Source organism: Pinus tabuliformis, chromosome X (genome assembly GCF_031772625.1).
Source record: "Pinus tabuliformis cultivar Carrire ecotype Pingquan chromosome X, CPIR1, whole genome shotgun sequence".
NCBI classification, from domain to species: Eukaryota; Viridiplantae; Streptophyta; class Pinopsida; order Pinales; family Pinaceae; genus Pinus; species Pinus tabuliformis.
This window is the reverse complement of record NC_142308.1, coordinates 299,890,925-299,914,088: the sequence shown is the minus strand read 5'-3', so window position 1 is coordinate 299,914,088 and position 23,164 is coordinate 299,890,925. Positions and strand designations below refer to the sequence as shown.

At 35.3% G+C, this 23,164-nt stretch overlaps 2 pseudogenes; both read right to left on the bottom strand.

The window, feature by feature from the left end:
• Positions 1–1,526: 1,526 nt before the first annotated feature.
• LOC149139591 (eukaryotic translation initiation factor 3 subunit A-like) lies at positions 1,527–11,777 on the bottom strand (annotated as a pseudogene).
• Positions 11,778–11,929: 152 nt separating this feature from the next.
• On the bottom strand, positions 11,930–16,979 carry LOC149139590 (eukaryotic translation initiation factor 3 subunit A-like; annotated as a pseudogene).
• Positions 16,980–23,164: the final 6,185 nt, after the last annotated feature.

Below are 23,164 nucleotides of genomic sequence, written 5' to 3'. Positions count from 1 at the left end.
ATATGTATAAGTAGTATATCTAGGTCACTTGGATTACCATCTTGGGGATTTCAGACCCAAAATTTCCTTTTATGTAGAGCACTTGTTGGCTCTTAGAGACAGCTTTATAGTGTTGATCCGCTTACACTCTTTGACACTTTATGCATGGAATTAGGATCCCCTTAGGCTAGTTTTGAGTGTGCACTGATAAGCTTCAGGTGGAAGCTGAGCACCAAATGTCACAAGAGGATAAGTTATGTTGGATATGCCATATATAGGAGATAGAGACAGGGGAGCACTGCATTTTTAGGTGTCCCTATTCCAATGAGATACATGGTCACATCTATTATATTTAGGGAGTGCCATAACTCCCTCTCCACCTTTTGTTGGTGCCTAGCCTAGTGATGCCAAACCTTATACTTGGGAGAGGTTGTTAGGTCCACAACTCACATTCTCCTGCCCTCCCCCCACCCCCCCTTGATAGGACACTACTAGGAGGATCACAGTTTTCTTCCTAGGAAAATTGCAGAACCATTCCAGTTTGAGAGACAACTTAACCCCCTGCAGTGAGACCCACGTGGAGTTTTTGTTCATGCTAGATTGGTAGGAAACCCCCTCCTACCACCACATGGCAGAGGGCCACCTCTTCCAAAGAGAGACACATCCCCAGACTAGATCCATCTCCTTTGGCTAGTCATCTATACAATGTTTCTTTCCTTTTGGTCTCCAAATGGTAAGAGATATTCCCTTTCAACTTCAAAGGAGAACACCCTCTCCTTCATTTGATAGTGGGCATTTAGAGAATTTTGGCCCATTTAGAGCATTGTATTTATTCTTTTTGGTGTTGTGTTAGTTATGCTCAGATACTGACCTTTGCACTCCCACTCTGTGTTGCCACTTTTTCACTGAGCAGTCTCGTTGACCTACCTTTGGTCATTCATTGGACACTAATAAACCTATATTATCTTATCATGAATGAATATACTTAATTATTAGTTTGAAACATTTAATAAAGATAAAATTCATTATTATATGCTATTGAGCAGTAGAGTTTTCTATGAAGCAGTTTATATGGGATAATATTAATTGATGAAAAGACATGTCTTTCAGATAATATCAACATGAAAAAACATGCTTAAGGGAAAAGAAAATTCTATTAAATTCAAAGTATTTACTTTAGGCCTTCACTATATGCAAACCAAAACCTGAGACTACCTATTTGATTGCCATCATAAGATGAAGAAATGATCTAAACTTCTATGGCATCTTCCTATGGTAAGTTAATAATAGTGCTTAAGGTATTGAGCCCCTCCTACTGCAATTCATAGCCCTGATATATGGATTGTTCAGACAATTCAATAAGATTATGATATATGGATTGTTCTAATTCAAAATATTGCATAAATAAATTCACTGACGAGCTTATATTATGCACACTCTAAAAAAGCCTCCATGCACAAAAGCCAAATCCTCAAAATTAGTAGACATTGTTTTTATACAAAAATATTGAACATCTGAAAATTGTATTACTTCACGTGACTGCTAAACTATACAATTCCTTTTAAATGGTCAATCTTCAACCATACAAAATTGTATGTCATATCATCCACACTAAGCCTCTTTATAACAAAAAAATCAGAAAATGGTATTATCCTTGACAGGACTGTGATTTTCATTGTTTGATACACTTGTGATACCTCGAACATGCAAGGCTTAACTTTAGAAAACTGTTAGATGACCCAAAATATATATTATCATAGGTTATAAGGTTAGAATAAAATAATTATTAATTTAAGATATCAAATTATTAATTATTAATATACAATATTTAATTATTTAACGAAGACATTTAGAATTAGTATATTGTTGTAACAAGATATGAGTCTACAAATGTGGCATATCTTAGGCTCTAATTTAGGAGAATTGTTAGTAAGTTGTTTGAATAGATTTTATTGTAAGTGGACACTTGTTATTGTATAAGTGATCCATAATTAGAGGTATTTAGGACATTGAGCTTATAAATAGCTCATTGCAAGATTGTTTGGTTGTTCGGGTGTAAACTCTTGCAAAATTCCATATGTAATTGTTTTTTCTTATTAATAAAGTTACGTTTCTAAGGACACTTCCGCCATTATTGTGGTATCTGAGCTTCAGTAATGTTGTAGCTAATGTGAGGAGGAGATTCCAGCTCTACAGGCACATGGGGAACTCCATTAAATTGGTCAGTTAATATTTGGTACCTACTTTTTGGTTTTTTTTAACAATTTTTAAAGCTTGAGCCAAATTGAAAACAATCATGTGAAAGAAAAAGGAACAGATGACAGCGTCCTACATATAAACTGCTAGAAAGATTTACACTGTTGTGCAATTAGATAATCCTAGCATACAACCTGCTCTCACATTTTGTAATAAAACACAATATCATGAGGTAGAATCAAAGTATATATAATTCTCGACAAACATAACGTGTGTCAAAGGCATTGAAAAGCCGAAAACAAACACTCCTTAATCGTGTGCGGTTTATATTATTATTTTTTATCCTTTCTAGCATGATAAAATCTAGTAACTATTCCATTGTTGTTCTCCCATTTCCAGGTATGTCTAGTAAAATAGCATTGGCCCAAGCCTATGGCTATGAGATATAGAGCTTGGGTTCATACCAAGTGCCCCACTTCGAAAACACTCCAATTGTAGCAGTGGTGGACAAGTTTCACTCCAATGACATTTTTGGGTTGCAGGAATTCAATTGTAGATTTTCCACTGCTTCCAAGGATTCGTCTGTGGGGTATTGTGGTTTGATAGACTCTAGCATCATAGTAGACATGATCTTTTCTGGACATGACCACGGCTCTATCAGACGATTTACTTCAGAGATTTGGATATTTTAGCTAATTGTGGAGTCGAAAATTGGATATGTATCCTTTATCTGCGCCAGTCAAACTCCTGTACACTTACCATTGAATCTGGCCACTATACTGGTGTGAATGTAGTGGAGTGGCTCATAGCGAAAGTCATCTGAAAACCATCCTCAGATACCTGGAATTTCACATGCTTTTTCCTGCAACAAAAGACCCTAGAAATACTTCTTTATGATGTTAGGAGTCTTGAACAGCCCCCTTACATGCTTCAGGGACATGTGGATCGAATGCTCTAGAAATGTTCTCAAATTTACATGCCTGCATTCGTCGACTTTCACTATGGGCGAATGAGTTCTAAGATTTTACAAGAACGTGAATATGGGTGCAAGAAATAATATGATAAGGACTGCATATCTTTTCAAATTGATTGCTAGGAGGCGTACTCCATGAGGCAGCCAGACAATCAGTACCGACATTGCCCTAAATGAAAACAATGACAGAAAAGAAAACGTTATAGAATAATGATTTTCTTGTTATATTTGGTATTTTATTCAGCGTGTCTCTGCACGCCCGATAGTTGTATTCTCCTGCTAATGTTTCACATTTCCACTTCATAGTTCCTATGGTACATGGCACAATCTTTTGTAAGAATTGCTTAAGTTTGGGTTCTAGAATTACATGACTTTATGGAGAGAAAAGTATTTTTTTGTAATGGGGCAATGAAGTTTTTTTTTGGAGAAATAAGGTGAGTTGGGTAATTTCTCAATGAAGTGATTTTTTTATTTAAAATTTGTTAATTTTGGTTCATCGCATTGTAGCTCAAAATAATTTTACTTTGAGAGGGGGTGACATTTTTTTATCAGGATATGCAAGAGCATTGTAAAAGTCAAATTTCGAAAGTTACGTTGTAAATATTTGAGAACTTGACTAGAGCCAAGTGAAAAGCTCAGCCATTTTTCTCCTATTTCAATGACTATATGAGGGTCAAGGCCAAGCCTTGATAGAACATTTTTTTACGTAGTGTGTTGCATGTTGTCTTGCCCATCTTGATACTTTTTTCTGAGCCTAATTCTTGGTGTGAAGCTGCAACACTACAATGTCAAAGTTGATTAATTTATTTTCTGATTCCAACAAAATTGTAGGCACAAAATCTTACAAAACATGGCAATATATCATTGAAAGCACTTGCATCTATAATAAACTTTGGCATGATATACGCGATGGAGATATTAAGCCAAATAAACCCACAGATGCCACTGCACTAGCAAAATGGAAAGTTAAGAATACCAAAGCATTAGCTCTCATTAAATCTTCTATTAATGATGAAATGCATGTCCATATAGCAAATGCTACAAATGCATGGTCTGCTTTGCAAATTTTTAAATACTTTTTTGATACTCAGGCTGAATCAAAGAAAGTTGATCTACAATTAAAATTGTTGCAACAAAAATTGACTAAAGGAGGTGATGTTCATGAGTACAACTTCAGACTTAAGAATATTAGGCAGGAAATTGTTAATGTTGGTTTTCAAGAAGTAGATGCTAGTTCTATGGTCACAACTTTAATTGTTGGACTTCCTTCTTCCTACACACATTTTTTGGAAACTCTACAATTAACTGGAAAGTTAGAGAAGCTAAACTTTGATGAGCTCTGCGAAATGTTGACCCAACATGATAAAACCTTTGGGAAGAAAAAGAAAGTTGTAGAAGATGTCTTTTTCATAGAGGCCAACACTAGTAAATCATCAACTGACAGTTCTAGAAACAGAGACAGGGGGAATTTCAATCAGAATCAAGCAGCACATAATGTACAAAGTAGAGGTCGAAGCCAAAGCAGAGGAAACAACTTTAATAGTGGCAACAGTTCAGGCCGGAGTAATTTTCAAGGCAGAGGAAATAGTCAAGGAAGAGGCAATTTTCAAGGAAGAGGAAATAATAATCAAGGTAGAGGACAACCTCAAAACAGAAGTCAAAGTAGAGGAAGAGGAAAGTCTCTAGGAAGAGGAAGAGACTTAAGTCAAATTGTGTGTCGAAGATGTAACAAAGTTGGACATTATGCTAAATATGGTTGAACTTCTATTGGTAAAATCCCCAAGTTTCATCAGCACTCAGCACAATTTGCAAATGATCAAGATGATTATGGTTCAAAATATGTATTTACTTCTTCATCGACATTACAACTTTCCTCCTATGTTAAAAGTGATTATGAAGATGCTTGGATCTTGGATTCAGGAGCAACTCAGCACATGACTTGTTGACGAGACTTCTTTTTGAATTTTCAGGATTGTCATCTTAATTCCATATTTCTTGCAGATTATACAAAACACACTCCTTATGGAAAACGTGTAGTTAAAGTTTTTCTCCTTGGCATTGGAGAAAAAATGATTTCAAATGTATGGTATGTACCAACTTTTAAGAAAAATTTGTAATCTTTAGTCACAATTCGACAAGCAGGACATGAGATAATTATGGAATATGGCTTAGTTAAAATTAATTCAGTCAAACAGAGCTTGCAAATAGTGATGATAGATTATGATGATGGAAAATTATTAAGGATGAAAGGGACAATTATTCCAAGGCATTCTGACTTTGCAGGGACAATGACTATCGGGATTTCACCTATAATATTGTGGCATGTAAGATATGGACATTTAAATTTTGATAGTCTTTCTCAATTGATAAAAACAAGGGATGGTTAAGGGACTTCCAACTTTCAAAAATGAAAATGCAAAATGTGAAGCTTGCATTTATGGAAAACAAAGTTGAGAAAGTTTTCCAACAAGTTCATGGCGTGCAGACAGGTTGATGTAACTAATTCACAGTGATGTTTGTGGACCACTACAACCTTCATTCAGTGGTTGCAAATATTTCTTACTATTCACTGATGATTTCAGTAGAATGAATTGGGTTTATTTCTTGAAGCACAAGTCAGAATCATTTGAAAAGTTTAAAATTTTTTGCCAACTTGTTGAAAATGAAGTCAAAGAAAATATAGGCACTCTGAGGAGATGTAATGTGGGAGAATTCACATTAAATTAATTCAAAACTTATTGCAGCGATAATGGCATAAGAAGACATCTTACAAATGTTTACGCTCGACAACAAAATGGAGTAGTAGAAAGAATGAATGGCACCTTTTTTGGAATGGCGATATCTATGTTAACTTTCAAAAAGTTAAGTTCAACATATTGGGCAGAAGCAATTCATACAGATGTCAACTTACGAGACAGATCTCCAACTGCTTCTTTAGATGGAATCACACCTTATGAAGCTTGGTTTTGTTTCAAACCTCGAGTTAAACATCTTAGAGTTTTTGGATCAATATGTTATGCCGTAGTTCCAAAAGAAAAAAGAACTAAGCTTGACTCTAGAAGTTTGAAATGCATAATGATTGGGTATTCTAATGAGAAGAAAGGGTACCATATTTTAACCAATGGAAAATTTATTGTGAGTAGGGATGTAATTTTTGATGAAACATAGAGTAAGAGTGCTGAAAAAATTGAAAGTACTCTTCAAAAGTTAGAAACTAAAGGTAGTCAAAGAAAAGGAAATACACAAAGTCAACCAAATTCACCAAATTGGTATGAACTTGATTTCCCTTCATCTGAAGATGATTCATCCAATCCATCTACTTCAACAACACCATCGGGATCTTCTAGCAGTTCATTCGCATCTCCAAGTAGCAGTGATTCTTCAGACAATGATTCTCCACCTCCAGAGTCTTCAACTGATTAACGAACATCAGTTTACATTAATCCTCTTTACAATGATGGTGACTTTTCAGAATCTCAAACAAGTGAGCATCAACTACCAAAATGGGCAATACAACTTTTGAAAGATGTAAGGCCTGATGCGTAGAATAAAATAGGAATAAGGAAGTCTGACAGAAGTGAAGGAAATTTTGCATTGATAGCAAATGATTTTATTTAACCTTCCACATAAAATGAATCAGTAAAACATAAAGAATGGCAACAGGCTATGATTGAATAATATTAAGAAGTAATTGATAAGAACATTTGGAAACTTTTTGATTGTCCTCAAAATGTTAAACCCATAGGATGAAAATAGGTTTACAGAATTAAGTACAACCAAAAGGGAGAACTTGAAAAGTATAAAGCAAGACTTGTCGATAAAGGTTTTGTGCAGCAGGAAGGCATTGATTATGATGAAACTTTTTCTCCAATAGATAAATGGAACACCATCCGATTAACAGTTGCATTCGCTGCTCAAAAAGGATGGAAAGTTCATCAAATGGATGTAAAAAGTGCTTTTCTCAATGGGGATTTACAGGAAGAAGTATATATGATAGAACCACTAGGTTTTTAAATTGAAGGGCAGGAGCATAAAATTTGCAAATTGATCAAGGCTTTATATGGGTTGAAACAAGCTCCCTCAGCATGGTATGCAAAAATGGATGAATACCTTAGGAAAGTTGGTTTTCAACGAAGTGAATCTGATGATACTTTATATGTGCAACAACGAGGTAAATATCTGGTGATTCTTATTATGTATGTAGATGATTTGATCATTACCAGAAACAATCATGATCATATTGCATAGGTGAAAATAGAGTTACATGCAGGTTTTAAGAAGACAGATTTTGGATTACTTTATTACTTTCTTGGAGTTGAAGTCTTCCAATGTCCACATCATATTTTCATTTCTCAAAGTAAGTATGCAGTAGAGGTTCTTCAACGATTTGGAATGCAGGATTGCAAGCCCATTCTTACCCCCGTGGAGCAAAACTTTAAACTTAAATTTGAAGGGGGGACATGGTGGACAACACTACTTATAGACAGTTGATTGTCAGCTTGATTTATTTGACAAATACTCACCCTCATCTATCTTATGAAGTTAGTATTCTTTTCCATTTTATGCAGGAACCATGAGACATCAACAGGAATGCCACCAAAAGAGTTCTTCGATATATCCAAGGAACAAAATATTTTGGTCTTCTTTACAGAAAGACTAAAAACTTTGTAGTTGGTGGATTTTCAGATGCCGACTTTGCTAGAAGTATTGATGATTGAGCATCAACATTAGGTTATTTAATGAACATGGGGTTAGCAGCAGTGTCTCGGAGTTATAAGAAACAAGCTATAGTGGCCACTTCTTCAGCAGAAGCAGAGTACATTTCAACATGGGAAGCAACATGTGAAATCGTTTGGTTGCACAGAATTTTGCAGGACTTGGGCATTTCTTAGGCAGAAGCTACGTCATTATTCATTGACAACCAGTCAACCATCAAGCTTGCCAAGAACCCAATTTTTCATTCAAAGACAAAGCATGTGGACACGAAGTATCATCATATCATATCTCTCATTGTCAAAGATGTCCTGAAGCCAATTTATTGTCCTTCAGAAGATCAGTTCTTCGACATTTTCACGAAACCTCTAGGCAGAATAAAATTTACTAAGTTTAGGGATGAACTTGGTATCTATTGTAATGTATTTTTGGATCATAGGGGGGAATGTTAAATGATCCAAAATAAATATTATCATAGGTTATAAAGTTAGAATAAAATAATTATTAATTTAATATATTAAATTAATAATTATTAATCTAGAATATTTAATTATTTAATTTAGACATTTAGAATTAGTATATTGTTGTAACAAGATATGACTCTACAAATCTATCATATCTTAGTCTCTAATTTAGGAGAATTGTTAGTAAGTTGTTTTAATAGATTTTATTGTAAGTGGACACTTGTTATTTTATAAGTTATCCATAATTAGAGGTAGTTAGGACATTGAGCTTATAAATAGCTCATTGCAAGAGTGTTTGGTTGTTCAGGTGTAAACTCTTGCAAAATTCCAGATGTAATTGTTTTTTCTTATTAATAAAATTACATGACTAAAGACACTTCTACCATTATTGTGGTATCAGAGCTTCAATAATTTTACAGTTGATGTGAGGAGGAGATTCTAGCTCTATAGGCACATGGAAAACTCCATTAATTAAAACCATGCTTTCCTGTTGCGCAATTCTAGTTGAAAGCATGGTTTCAAGAATTCTACTTTTAGAAGACACAAGAAAATGTATACACTTTAACACAAAAAGTGTAAGAAGTATACCAAATCCAAGATTGTAACACCATATGGCATAAAATAGTAGAGATAAATGAACCTAACAAATTAATAATTAAATTCTCCATCATATTTTGTAAGTTGTGTAACTCTAAAAGTAGGCCACATTTACAAATCACAAGTAGTCACACCACAGAATAATAGAAAGCATGGAAAGAAAGTAGGAATTAAATCCCATCACCTACTGTAACACTTTCAAAGTACTTAGCCTTTATAAAGAAGGAATGTGTTGCTCTGATTGCACTTCTGGGACCAAAGAAGATGAAGACAATTTGTCACTAAGCTTAGAGAGCCTTACTAGCAGTGATTGAACTTTATCAGCAATACCTAAAGGGTGGAAATCATTTTCCAATAGATGATACAATTTTTTCACTTCTTGCAGAACATATGTCATGACACCTTTGGAAACCTAAAATATAATAAAGACACAAGTTACCCACATAAGTAGATGTTTCCAGTTTCTTTTCATGAACCCAAAGAGCCTTTAAAGTCAGTACGATTAACTTATATTCACATATCCTCAAATGTTAACTTATATTTGAAGGCAACAATTAACATAAACCATTTTTTTATAAGAAATAATGGAGATACATAGAACCAAAAAGTTTGAGGTGAAGACGCTTTTGAATTATTAAAAAATGAAGCGCATTATGATTATATGGTATAGAACTTTAGTATAAACTATTCTATCTAGTTATAATTGAAACCATGTAGCTTGCTAAAACAAAAAACTGTACAAGCATAAAAAGTGCTTAGAAGAATATATGTGTGCTCTGACTTTTCAGCGAAATCAAGGAAGGAATTAATTTCTTCAATAAATGACTTAATGAGTTCTATACCTATTACTTACCATTTCAGATAGAAGTGTTGAGCATGAAAATTGCGAAAAAAACATATTATTATTAGACATTGGAAGAAAACTCCTTGAAATAAGCATAAAATATAATATTTATACTAGAAAAACCTATACAAATGCAAACATATCAAACAGTGACAGATGAACGTAAGCCCTTTCATTGAAATAACTTACCACTTCTCCAGTATCCATTTTAGAATCCAAACTAAATCCCAAAAGACTGGCCATTCTCAAACTTCTTTCCTTCTCATTCTCTAGTTCAAAATGGTGAGCCCCATGTTTGTGATCATAAGGCATAATAGAAATGGAAACCAACAATCCAGATTATGCCATCAGCTGTAAATCCTTCAATGCTCAATATTTATTGTAGATTTTTTGTAGGACATAGAGCTTGTACCATGCATAAGAATGATACAAATGACTTTCTAATATCCAAAATATCTTTTTAAACTTTGAATAGCACATTTCCATCATTTGAGGTTTAGGAGTATTCTTCAGAATCTTGACCATACACATAAGGCCTTCAATATCTTCTATAGAGTGAAAATATTCCTACATATCATATTCCACCCGTCATAAGAAATAGCATAAGGAAAAAATATATTACAAATAAAATTTTTAGCTCACCAATCTGCGAGCGCTCAAGCTCAGTTGCAACCTTCAGTTGTTCAAACCTTGTATAAAGTTAAAGCTACCAACTCTCACGGAGATTCAGGTCAGGACTGTCTCTTGGATCCCTGTACTTATTGAAATTCACAAGATGTTTGTTTATTATTTCACTAAGCCAACGAAACTTTATTGTCCATTTATATTACAAACAAAACTGAAAGGCTCAATGTGCAGTCATCTGTCAATCCAATTAGGATTGTAGTTAGCCATACTAGAATAAAGACCTTATTCAAAACACTTTTTAACAGGTAACTAAAAAGCAACACAATATTTTTCCTTTATGTAATCATTAGATGTTATATCCACTACACATGCTAGAAGGAGTGCAACATGTGTCTCTGTCATTGAAACAAAATATATACTCTGTCATTGAAACAAAATATATAGAACAAAATCTGCCATACTTGCCATAGACAAACATTTAAAGCTCCTAAAACAAGATAGCTCAGGATCAATCAATGTCAGTGCATCCACTGCTGGGATTGGGGCAGGCTATTTGGAGTTGTTAGTGAAAGAATTAAGTGGAATACATGTTAACAACCATTACTATAAAATTATACAAATTAAGAAATTGTTCCATCTATTCCAACACTAGTTAATATGCACTCACCGCATATTATGCTTCCAACTTTGAATTGTTATGATTCACTAAGTATTTCAAGTATGGTCCTGTAGGTTTCCCAAAGAAACTTAAACCATGGGGTAACCAATTCCCGATCAGACTTGTCGTTCCTTTTCTCTCCACTGAAATAACTAAGCATCAAGTCCTCTAGCATCTTCTCTGCCTCTAAGTCCTCAACATCAAGAGAAATCTTAGATGCCTTTGCTTGAGCTTGAGCCCATTCAACCTTCTCACTGGAGAGATGGAGGAAATGCTTGATAACCACCTCCAAGGAACTGACATTCATTTGCAGGCATACAATGCAATATGAATAAGTTCATCCTTTGTAAACCTGCCACGTATCATATCCACACAAAGTTCCACATATTTGAACATTATCTTTTCCAGTGTCTTTTTCCATGCTTATAAACCATCTTTTTATAAGCAATATTGGAGATATGTAGAACCAAATATTTTGAGGTGAAGACGCTTTTGAATTATTAAAAAATGAAGTGCATTATGATTATATGGTACATAACTTTAGTATAAGCTATAAATATAAGTAGATATAGTAAAATTTGTCCTAATATTTCACCACATTCTATCAATTTATAATTGAAACCATGTAGCTTGCTAAATGTGTGCTTTGACTTGTTAGAAACATCAAGGAATGACTTAATTTCATTAATAAATGATTTAATGAGATCTATACCTATTACTTATCATTTCAGATAGAAGTGTTGAGCATAAAAACTGCCAAAAAAACATATTATTATTAGACATATTAGAAGAAAACAACTTGAACTAAGCATAAAATATAATACTTATACTAGAAAAACCTATACAAATGCAAACATCTCGAATAGTGATAGATGAACTTAAACCTTTTCATCGAAATAACTTACCACTTCTCTGGTATGCATTTTAGAATCCAAACTAAATCCCAAAAGACTTCCCATTCTTGAACTTCTTTCCTTCTCATTCTCCAGTTCAAAATGGTGAGCCCCATGCTTGTGATCATAAAGCATAATAGAAATGGTAGCCAACAATCCAGATGATGCCATCAACTGCAAAGCCTTCTATGTTGAGTATTTATTGTATCTTTTCTAGAGGATATAGAGCTTGTGCCATTAATAAGCATGATACAAATGACTTTCTAATATCCAAAATATATTTTTAAACTTTGAATAGCATATTTCCATCATTTGAGGTTTAGGAGTCTTCCTCGGAATCTCGACCATACACATAAGGCCATGAATATCTTCTATAGAGTGAAAATATTCCTACATATCATATGCCATCCATCATAAGAAATAGTATAAGGAAAAAATATATTACAAATATAAAATTTATCTCACCAACTTGTGAGAGCTCAAGCTCAGTTGTAGTCTTCAATTGCTCAAACCTTGTATCAAGGTAAAGCTACAAACTCTCACAGAGATTCAGGTCAGGCCTATCTCTTTGATCCCTATACTTATTGAAATTCACAAGATGTTTGTGTATTATCTCACTAAGTGGACAGAACTATATTGTCCATTTATATTACAAACAGAACTAAAAGGATCAATGTGTAGTCACCTATCAATACAATTAGGATTGTAGTTAGCCTTACTATAATAAAGACCTCATTCAAAATTTTTTTTAACAGGAAACTAAAAAAGAACACAATATTTTTCCTTCATGTAATCATTAAATGTTATATCCACTACACATGCTAGAAGGAGTGCAGCATGTGTCTCTATCATTGAAACAAAATATATACTTTGTCATTGAAACAAAACATATAGAACAAACTCTTCCAAACTTGCCATAGACAAACATTTAAAGCTCCTCAAACAAGATAGCTTAGGACCAATCAATGTTAGTGCATCCACTACTAGGATTGGGGCAGGAAATTTGGAGTTGTTAGTAATTAAGTGGAATGCATGTTAACAACCATTACTATAAAATTATACAAATTAATATGCACTCACAGCATTTGATGTTTCCAGCTTTGAATTGTTATGATTCACTAAGTATTTCAAATACGGTCCTATAGGTTTCCCAAAGAAACTTAAACCATGGGGTAAGTAGTTCCCGATCACACTTGTCTTTCCTTTTCTCTCCACTGAAATAACTAAGCATCAAGTCATCTAGCATCTTCTCTACCTCTAAGTCCTCAACATCAAGAGAAATCTTAGATGCCTATGTTTGAGCTTGAGCTTGTTCAACTTTCTCACTGGAGAGATGGAGGAAATACTTGATAAACTCCTCCAAGGATCTGACATTCATTTTCAGGCATACAATGTGATATTGAATAATTCCATACTTTGCAAACCTACCATGCTTCATATCCACACAAAGTTCCAAATTTCTGAACATTATCTTTTCCAGTGTCTTTTGCCATGCTCTGTACTGCTTTGATTTTATCAAGTTGTGAAGTGCCTGCAATAATTCTTGGCCAACGTTCATCAAAAATCTGCATACAATTTACAATAAAGCTCATTAGTCTTCTATATCATTATTGAAAGTGTTAGGCACATATTTCTACTTCTGAAAACAAATTACCATGGTTTCATGTGTTCACATCTAGACACTAAGCACATGCCATTTATTTTTTATAAGTATTATGAAACTACCTAACAGATGAAGAGACTTAGGTGTTAATCTAGGAGTCTTAGGTGTCAATCTAGAAGTTGTTGTTCCATATGTTTGAGTTGCAGTTGTGTCATTTCCTAGTCATAAATCCACTTTCTTAGGATCTAGATTCATTGAAGTATGTGATCTATGTGATATATGTTTTATATATTCGTAACTGTTGTGATGAATAAAGATATCAAGTGATTTGTGTGTTTCATAATGTGTTTTCTCTATTTTTCTAACATAACTTACATCATAATTAATTTTTGAAAAACTAGTTATACATTCATGTTAGATTGGAGTATATTCCACTAAATTTATAAATTCATGTAAAATTAGAGTTAGCTCCACTAAATATTTAAATTTATGTAATTGAAGTGTGTTGTACTATCTTTTCAACTTCTAAGTCTTCTCTCCTAGTTTGAGTTGTGTTGGATGTGATATCTTGTTATGCCAATGCATGTAAACAACAAGAAACAACAATAATCACTATCCAAAATCTCTCTTTGGAGTTTCAAATTGTTCACTCTCTAAAATTTGTAAATCTACAAATTTTCATATGCATTTCTTAATACATTAAGGATGTGGATACAATCTTGCTACAGATTGCTAGGTGGAAATAGCTGTTAAACACACATGGACAACAAGAGAGATATGAAAGATAAAACATGCAATACATTTTTTATTAACATGAGATATACATTTATAGTACAATACGTGACTCTTGGGTTTCAAATCCCAAGGTATCTTGGATTGCTTTGGTCTATTCGGCTTCCACACTAACCCATTTAGGATTAGGTGTCCAACATTCCCCCCCTTAATCTGAAGGGTTATGTATGAGTCCAAGAAGAGAGCTGTAATACAAAATGTGCAAAAAATGCATGGCTGCACTAGGCTGAATGTGCTCTATGAAATGTTGGTATAAAGGGCGGTGGTTTAAGGATGACCACCAACACTGGAACGCTTAGTGCAGTTCCCGGAACTCTTCCAAAACTGGCAAGAAACTGAAGTTTTCTGCTAGAGGAAGTGATCCTATTGTTTTAAAGAGGGAAACCTTCAACCATAAAAGGGAGGTCTCACCCCGCATAAAAGGTAAAACTTCAACTTGAAAAGGGAAGTCTCAACCTGTGATGGTTTAAGGATGACCAACAACTCTGGAATGCTTAATGCAATTCCTGGAACTCTTCCAAAGTTGGCTAGAAGCTGGTGTCTTTTCCTAGAGGAAGTGTTCTCAATTTTGTTCCCGCAACTCTTCCAAAACTGGCAAGAAGCTGAAGTCTTCTGCTAGAGGAAGTGTCCCAGATTGCTAACTGAAGGCATGTTCAGGCATCTTTGTCTCTGGCTACCACTCTGAAACTGGTGTGGTAGGTTGTGGCTCAGGCTCGCTTGATGTGGCTTTGAAGCTTGTAGATGACCATCATTTCCCCCCCTGTCAAATACAAGGTGAGATGATGGAGAAAACTCAACTGCAAGACTGTTCAATATTCTGGAACAAGTTTTGACAGGTGTTTGGAATATCTTCTTGGCTGTTGATGCCCATTGCCAAGAAGCGATCCATCCAAGATGAATCTTTGTTCTTGCAGGACGTTTGCTTTTGAAGCATCTGTGTGAAGAATGGCTAGTTTTATGACAGTGCTTACATGGATGAAGATCAAAACAGTGATCTTTCAAATGGCCAACTCGGTCACAGTGTTGGCATTTCACGATCTGTTGTTTTTGTTGTTGTTGTTGCTGTGGAAGAGGGGCAAAATCTGGAATAGCTGAAGCTGAACTATCATGAGGAGCAGGTGAACTGTCATGAATGAATCCGACACTCTGAAATTCAATGGGCTTTGAGTAGTTTGGAATATGAAAGGACAAGTCTTTGTCATATCCAAGACCAGTTATGTGCCTATTGTGGACAAGTTGTTCCCAAGGTCTGATGATGGGCTTGGGAAGTGCACACTGAGTTTCTGCATCTGCATGTACAACTGCTGCTTTATCTGAATGAACTGTAACATTATTGACTTGCTGTTTATGGGAGTCTGTTTCAATCTTCTGAACAGAAACAGGTTCAGAATGATGACTCCATTGCTGTAGTTCTTCTTGCTGCAGCTTTGTCTCAAGCTGCAAAAACTCAATATTTTCATGTGCATTTTGGAGACAAATTTTGATATTGGAAAGAGAGGTTTTGTTGATCTTAACCATCTCATCAACAGTGGAAAGTATTAAATTATTCAGTAGTTTCAATACATCATCTATTCTATCCATTTCAAACCAATATAATCAGAGAAGTGATGTTATCTTCAGCTACAAATTGGTCTATAAAATGATAAATAATTGCAACTATTAGATGAGTAGCAGGATGCCAATATCACCAAGTCACTGTAGCAGACAGCACAATACCAATTTCAATGTAGCAAATGACTCGCTGCTTTAATGTACTTCTCAAATTATTCAAACTACTCACACTGTTCGAATGCATAACCGAGAATTACTTCTCAAGAACTTTCATACGTTGATGCAGCAACCTGTATTTCCCGGAATCACATTGCTTGATCATATCAAAATACCATTCAATCACTTGTTAAGAAAATCCACTTCTGGAAAATTCAACTACTTTTGGAAACTTCTTTGTACAAAACAATAATGGTTATAAAACCATGATTAGTACAAATTATCCCAAGTTTTCATCATAACTTCCATTTTTTTTTTTTACAAACTTTCACCCTGCGCTCTTACAGTTCAATCCAACAATTCGATTTCATTTCAATAGTGTCCAGGAATAGAGCAACTAGCAAGACTTTTCAAACCTGCGTCCGGTTTCCACTTGCAACTTCATTCTTGTTTGCAACTCCTACATCGTATTTAACGTTTTCTTCAGCAAATCATCGTCCACAGGAATTGCATTAACATGCTTAACCTTACAAATACTCTGGCAAACTGCGTCTTCAACATTTCTGTCCACGCTGTCAATTCAGATTTAATTCATCAAACTTTTATCAACTCTGGATCGCACCTTCTGGCATGTCATTTCTGGATTATCAAAACGTTGTTTGCTCTCCAGCAGAACTCTGATGATCGATTGCAAATGAACCGATACATTCTTCAACATCCAGAAAAACCGTTACATTGCTTTTCCACTGCACTTTTGACCTGTGATGCAATTCTCATCAGGCAATCAAACAACAGGTGAATGCATTGAACACAATCATTATTAATGGCAATGGCTTATCGAAGGCATCATTACAAATTCAACACCACTGCAGAAAATGCTTTAATCGATTTTGATATACATCGATTTTCCCACAGTACCAATTTATCACGCATTCAACTGCATTCAATGTGTTATATTATTCAATCAACAGCGCCATTCATAATTTAAACTGTAATAAGTTACAAAGACTACCTACTCTGGTTTAGCGTGCCCATTTCCAAGGTAAAAAATTTCTTAGGCTATACCAGAATATGGAGGACCAACTACTTATGTGGGCTGGAATTATATGCCACCCAATATACAATTTCCTTGGAGCTCCTCTTAGAGAACCCTTGAATCATATCGGTTTTGGAATTCGCCGGTGCCAAGGAGGATTAGTTCGCTTATAGATATGCCCACTTACTCACCAAAGCGAGAAGAGAAGGCTGGAAGAGGCATCCGAACCATCTCCAGTATCCACGGACTAGTTGACCTTTTTAAAAGGTTTTGGGTATGGAATAGGCCCGCCGATCGTGTTTACTCGGCACAGCCAACTGAAATAGTAATCGATCAGGCTGGCACACACCCCCAAAACATCTCCCACATTTCCAATGACTCGCCTGCTATCTCCCAAAGTAAGCAGGAGAAACTGTATGCGCCTCAGAAGTTTCCTCTTGGCCCTTTTTATCACAGACCTGACTTAGATGAGTCAGAAATAATTAAAGGCAGTCTCATCTATGAACGCTATGAAGACTGTTATTTCAAGGAGTTGGTGAACAGCATGAGAGTTGATGTGTTTACGAGTGAGCTTCGAGCTTGGTATATTCGGTTGCAATGTCCTTTGATTAACGAAGAAGGCCGGCGTCGGAAGATGGATCTTTACAGTGACGATGACCTAGCTCGGATGATGGCTCGGGATGGCTTATTCCTTCTGGAATTCTTGAGGTTTTTAGGCGGTTTACACCAGCGTAATGCATCTCGAGGCCGATTTAACTGCTGAAAAACCACAGGCTTGTTTCTCGAGCAATAACCACAACTGTAGTTGCTCATTCAACATCCGTAGACCATAACGACTCCATACCATCAATGCCTGAAAGTTTTACTGTCTTTTTTTTTTCAGAAAAATGAAATGGCTCCTTCCACCATTCACGCAGCCTCAGTTTGAAGAATCTCAAACGTTCACCATGTCAGACGTTAACCATGTCAGGCGTTAACCAACGGATGCAAAATAGCAGACATATGCGTTATGGTAGAGTATGGGACAGAGGAGTTACAAGTCACGCCAAAAAAGGAGCCTGGGACCTGTGCTCCGATACAGCGTGCCACAGCGTTCAAGTTTAATGGCTATTCAAACACATTCAGTAACGTAGGTGAGAATAATCAGGTGAATTGTCAGGCAGTAGAGGCGCAGGTGTAATGACGCTCTTTTTTTAAATGTTTATGACAGTCAGAGAGCGATTATTGTATTCAGAAGAACAGGCAGGCATAATTAATGGAGCGTTACAGGTAATGAAGACAAGGCCAGCACTATTCAAGGCAGCTCAGACTGGTTGCTCAGGGAATAACAACATCTCATTTTTTTAACTAAAGGATAAACCCCGAGGAAGAAAACTACACATGCCACACATTATGGCTCCGATACCATGTTAAACACACATGGACAACAAGAGAGATATGAAAGATAAAACATGCAATACATTTTTTATTAACATGAGATATACATTTATAGTACAATACGTGACTCTTGGGCTTCAGATCCCAAGGTCTCTTGGACTGCTTTGGTCTATTCGGCTTTCACACTAACCGATTTAGGATTAGGTGTCCAACAATAGCCATGAGTTCGTAGTTTACAAGAAATAATCATCTTGTAATGTAACATTAGATATGGAAAATTTCTATGTATATTCATGCACATATATTAATTAAAACATAACTAAGTAGGTATCTATTTCATGCCATCACATGTGATGGAAAATACTATTTTCCATGTAGGCATGCTCCAACTAAGTCAACCCTTGCACTCTAACATCACAACATGTGATATTCATGGCAGGGTTCAAGGTTAGATTCTTAAGACGCCAATATTATTTGATATAAAAAAATTAGGTGCTCTAAATTTTCTAGCTTGCAACAATGATCCAATATTTGTGCCCATCCACTACAATATTATATGTTTAATAAGATATAAATGTGCATATATTGAATTGTGTCCATGCATAATTCAACATCCATGTCCAATCCTCAGCATCTTATGTGCCAATTTTTACGGTTACATGTGGCATGATTTCCAGTCATATTGAGGATCATAGTGGAAGCCTAACTAGTTTCATTGAGATCATGGTGCACGCAAAACATACAAGAGAAATAAAGATAAAGCTTAAGTAACTTAGGGAATCAAACCTTAATCTTATAAGTGAAAATGTCTTATAGATAAAACACTTAATAGATGCAGTAATAAAATGTAGTTCTTCTATGGATAGGTCTATGTTGTTTATTTGAAGGATTCACTTATTTCATTTTTTGACACTAGTGTGATTCCCCTCATGAGTCTCTATGGGGTCAGTATTGTACCTATCTATTATATCATCAGAGATTTTTGGTCTTTTTTTCCTAAAGAATCTAGATAAATGGCTCTTCACCATCCCATCATAGGTTGGAACATTTAGAAATATAATTTCTTTTTCCTTTTTGGAAAAATTCATAGCTAATAGTAAACAGTTATTCATTCTCTCTTTTTTATCTCATCTTATTTTGTAGAAAGCAATGGAAGAATAATTTATAGTTCTTTTTGAACTAGAAGAAAATCATTTGTCTTACCTCACTCGACATTTGTTGCATTTAAAACAATAGATAGAGTGTTATGTACCATAATTTTGAATATAAATCTATCACATACCTTCTTTACACAATACTGACAACCACCTACTATGCTCCAATTCACTAAATTTACTTCAATTAAATTTATATTCAACAGTTGTCACATGCATAAGTATTAAATCATCTTATAGGCAACTAGATCACATGCAAATATATTCATATGTTAAAATAATCAACACATAATGTGTAAGGAATCAAAACATCTAGAACATCATATGCAATTAAATCAAATTAAATTAGCTGGAAGAGTATCACTTGGAAAATCGAGCATTGCCACCCAATCTAGAACTTACTTCCTCTAGTTCACCCTCGAGCTAAGAGTTCTTGCCCTTTGATCCACTCCTTCTTGTTGATATCTTCAATGGCTATTTAATTCCACCTTTCATGATATGGTTTCCTTTAGCGGCATCCCTCTATTGTGGATATTTCTATCCACTTGCCTAGGATTTTCTCATAAAAGCTCATCTTTCTCTCCTGCAAGGCTTTTATGTTTTTTTCTTAACCCTAGCATCTTTCTCTTGCTAAGATACTTAATGCATATTTATATCCCATTCCATTAAGCTTGTCTAGAATTTTATCTAGAAGTCTTGTCATGAAAGAATTATCCATTCCCATTCACCAATGGGATTTTATTTGGAAAGAACCTCATCTCTTGGTGTCTTGATTTCTAAGCATTTAAATTATGTTATGAAACCAGCTCAAGAAAAGATAGAAAAGATAGATCAACGCCTTATAATTCAGCCTCTTCAAGGAGGCAACCTCCTTTACATTACATAAATGAACAATTCTTGGATGATTCAAATGAAAAAAACTCCTTTCTATATATAAGACTCTAAGGAGTCATAATATAACCTAGCTAACCTAACAATAATAATATAAAGCCACAAAAATAACAATAGAGGGATTCTATGGGGCATAGTAATAACAATATGGGGATAACAGGGGCACAACAATATTAATAAGGGGTGCAACTACAATATTAATGGGGTAATCACTAGTATTATAGGGACCCAACATGCCCATCTCCTTCAAAAAAGTGTTGTCCTCAACGCTTGAGTAGTTATGGATGCTTCGGTATAAAATTCTCATCCTCCCATGTGGAATCTTCAGTGGATAAGTTCTTCCACTTGATAAGATACTTTGAAATTGATCGATTTCATAGTTGGCGAGTTCTTGTTTCTGTGACTGTTTCCAGTTCCAATATAATTTTTCCTTCCTCGTCAAGTTCTGGAAATATTGTTTGAACTGGGAGCTTGTCGCATATAACCTTCTTTAAACATGAAACATGGAAAACTGGGTGCAATCGAGAAGCTGCAGGAAGCTGCAATTTGTATGCCATAGTACTGATCTTTTGCAACACCTTGTACGGGCCATAATACTTTGGTGATAATTTATTATCCTTCTTAGCTTGCTTGAGGGAAATTTGGTTATATGGTTGTAGCCGTAAGAATACCCAATCACCTACATCAAAAATTCTTTCGTTGTGATGTTGATTTGCCTGTTGTTTCATTCTATTATGTGCCAACACGAGGTTATCCTTTAAGAGTTGCAGGACTTGTTGTTGATGTTCGATGTGATGTTCCACTGCTTGAACCTTAGAATTTTCTCTCAAATATGATGTGATGGATGGTGGCTGATATCCATAAAGTGCCATAAATGGGGTTATTTTTGTTGATGTATGGAAGGAAGTGTTATACCACCATTCAGCTAGAGGCAACCATTTGAGCCATTGTGTCTATTTATCAAATACAAAGCAACGAAGATATCCTTCCAAACATTTGTTTAGTATCTCAGTTTGCCCATCAGATTGAGGATGATAAGATGAGCTATGAGATAACTGAGTACCAAGACAAGAAAATAATTCTGTCCAAACATTTCCAGTGAAAATGGGATCTCTGTCACTTACAATAGTCTTTGGGTTTCCATGTAGCTTTTGAATTGTTTCCATAAATGCAGTAGATACTGTACTGGCTTTAAATGGATGTGATAATGCACAAAAGCCTGCATACTTGGTAAGTCTATCAACTACCACCATGATGACACTCTTTCCCTCACACTTGGGTAAACCTGTGATAAAATCCATTGAAACCTCCTCCCAATGTTGGCTTGGAATGGATAAAGGTTGTAATAGACCCGGGGTCTTAACTGTTTCAACTTTATTTTGTTGGCAAACCAAAAATTCTGCCACAAACTTTGAATATCCAATTTAAGGCCATCCCAAAATAATTCCTTCTTAACCCTGTGGTAAGTTTTTAAAAATCCTGAGTGCCCTCCTAAGGGAGAAATGTGCAATTCCGTAAGAATATTTTTTTTTAGTTGGGAATTCTTACAGAGGTATAAGCGATATTTGTACCATAAAGAATCATTTTTCCAGCTAAATCTATCAGACGTACTGGAATCTTGTTGTAAATTTCGAATAAGTGCCCACACTTCTTCGTCATTCTTCCATTCCTCCCTTGCTTCGTTTATCCAATCTAGTTGGATAATAGAAATGGTGCACAACAATGCTTCCACGTCCTCATCCTTTCTTGAGAGTGCATATACCACCACATTCTGCTTCCCTTTTTTGTAGATGATTTCAAAGTCATAACCCAACATCTTTGCGACCCACTTTTGTTGCTCTTCAGAGGATAATCTTTGTTCTAGAAAGCATTTAAGGCTATCATGATTTGTTTTTACCTTGAAGTGTCTTCCCGTTAGGTAGGGTTGCCATTTCTTAAGTGCATGGAGTATTGCTAACATTTCCTTCTCATAAATAGCTTTGTGTAAAAGCTTTCCCTTGATTGGACGACTTTTAAAAGCAATGGGTCTTTCATCTTGCATCAAAACAATACCAATTCCATTTCCTGAAGCATCACATTCCACAATAAAGGTTTTTGTGAAGTCTGGTGTAGCTAAGACCGGTGCTTGGCACATTGCCTCTTTAAGATGTTTGAAGGCCTTTTTTGCTTCTGGAGTCCATGAAAATGTATCTTTCTTCAATAATTTTGTTAAAGGTGCTGCTATTCTGCCATAATTCTTAACAAACTTGCCATAATATCCTATCAACCCAAGAAATCCTCGCATATGCTTTATGGATGTGGGGATTTTCCGTTCCTTAATGGCTTTAATTTTGCCAGGGTCTACTTTAACTCCTTCATGAGATACAATATGACCGAGATATTCCACCTCTTGTACTCCAAAGAAACATTTGGATCTTTTTGCATATAATTGTTTCTCCTCCAATAGTTGTAGCACCCTGTCAGCATGTTCAACATGATCCTTCCAAGACTTACTGTAGATTAGTATATCATCAAAAAATACTAGCACAAATTTTCTAAGGAATGGTTTGAAAATGGAATTCATCAAACACTGAAATGTTGAAGGTGCATTGGTAAGGCCAAAAGGCATGACCAAAAATTCATAATGACCCTCATGAGTTCTAAATGCTGTTTTCGAAACG